This window comes from Leptodactylus fuscus, chromosome 2 (assembly GCF_031893055.1).
Source record: "Leptodactylus fuscus isolate aLepFus1 chromosome 2, aLepFus1.hap2, whole genome shotgun sequence".
NCBI classification, from domain to species: domain Eukaryota; kingdom Metazoa; phylum Chordata; class Amphibia; order Anura; family Leptodactylidae; genus Leptodactylus; species Leptodactylus fuscus.
The window spans coordinates 83,242,809-83,244,431 of NC_134266.1; the positions used below are offsets into that span (position 1 = coordinate 83,242,809).

Below are 1,623 nucleotides of genomic sequence, written 5' to 3' on the forward strand. Positions count from 1 at the left end.
GCAGGTCCATAGACACAGGGCTCAACCCTTTGTGCAAGGGAACTCTGTTGCCAATGATGGTCCCGTTACCTGAACCGCCGCTAACAAGTAAGACTGTTCCTTTTTATGAGCACAGTTTGTTTATTGTGCACCACTATTTGAACACTGGATACATCCAAATATATGATTGTGGATTCCTCTTTTAGGCTTACTATGGAGGGAGCAGACATTAACTAACCACACTATGATACTACCCAATTTCTTGTGGGGAGACTAGTTGCAGAAATACATGTATTTACAGGTAAATGTCAAATTCTACTGCAACCACAGGACACTTCTAGAAGCCAACATTTGTTAAACTTGGTGAAAGATCATAGACCCTGATGGAGCCTTGGGCCCTGGGTGGCTGCTCCCAAAAGGCCATATTCTAAATTGCTACTGTAAAATACATGTGGCTGTAGTACAATTCCGGAACAACTCTAAACCTGGCTACAAGCATTAGATGTATTTTGGAAGAACGTGTTGATATTGGGATGACAAGCTGAGTGTATAATGTTTATGTGGCCATCCCAACTCTTTCCAGATGTTAGGAAGCATAAGGTTCTGTTTTCAGGGAGATAAACTACTGTCATTGTGGTCAACAGTGACTTTCTCCTCCTTTTCAGGGAGGTCAAATACGAGACCCTATGTCCTGCTTCTATAAGAGAAACATTGATGGAAAATACAGAAAGTACCATGGTTGTATTTTTTCAATCCCACAAAGACTGCTCATCCCTCAGGTCCTAATCCTATCAGATAGGAATACTAAGTAACTTGATAACTCAGAGATGTTACCTGTCCTCCTGGATTTCTGACACAGACTTGCTTAAGCATCTTTTATTCCTAGGGAAGAAAGTCGCGCAATGGTCTAGAATGAACCAAGTAAAATATTCTAAATGTCTAATACCAAATCTATCAACTATGGCAGTTTCTACTGTGAGTCCCCTGAAAATCAGATGTTTAGACCTCGGGGAAAGTTGTCTAGCACACGTATTGTACAAGATTGTCACTGCTTGGGTTTTTATTTATTCTTTTAATTTTTTTTTAATGTAGATTGTGAGCCCCATATAGAGCTCACAATGTACATTTTTCTCTATCAGTATGTCTTTTTGGAATATCGGATGGAAATCCATGCAAACACGGGGAGAACATACAAACTTCTTGCAGATGATTTTTTGCCCTTGGCAGGATTTGAACACCAGGACCCAGTGCTGCAAGGCTGCAGTGCTAACTATTGAGCCACCGTGTGGCCTCCCTACTTGGTTTGTTTTTTTTTTTTCTTTTTTGGCTATGACTGACTAAATACCAAAGCAAAAGAAAAAAAACATGTTTCTGCCCGGTTTCAAACCGGGGACCTTTCGCGTGTTAGGCGAACGTGATAACCACTACACTACAGAAACTCCCATGTGTGAAAGATTGGAGACTCCCACTGATCTGGAAATTTTTTCCCTTCTCCTATGACTTAGTGGCTTATTAGTTTAGATGGGACTACCCCTTTAATATAGAGAACACGTGTCAATTTAAAGGAGTATATTTTAAGATGACACTAATTTCTGAAAAATATTTCATGTTATTTTTATTTTATGATGGATCCACATTCTGAGA

At 39.8% G+C, this 1,623-nt stretch overlaps 1 non-coding gene across 1 annotated transcript; it reads right to left on the bottom strand.

The window, feature by feature from the left end:
* Positions 1 to 1,345: 1,345 nt before the first annotated feature.
* Positions 1,346 to 1,418, bottom strand: TRNAV-AAC (transfer RNA valine (anticodon AAC)). The gene has a single exon. It is a non-coding gene; the product is annotated as a tRNA-Val (tRNA).
* Positions 1,419 to 1,623: the final 205 nt, after the last annotated feature.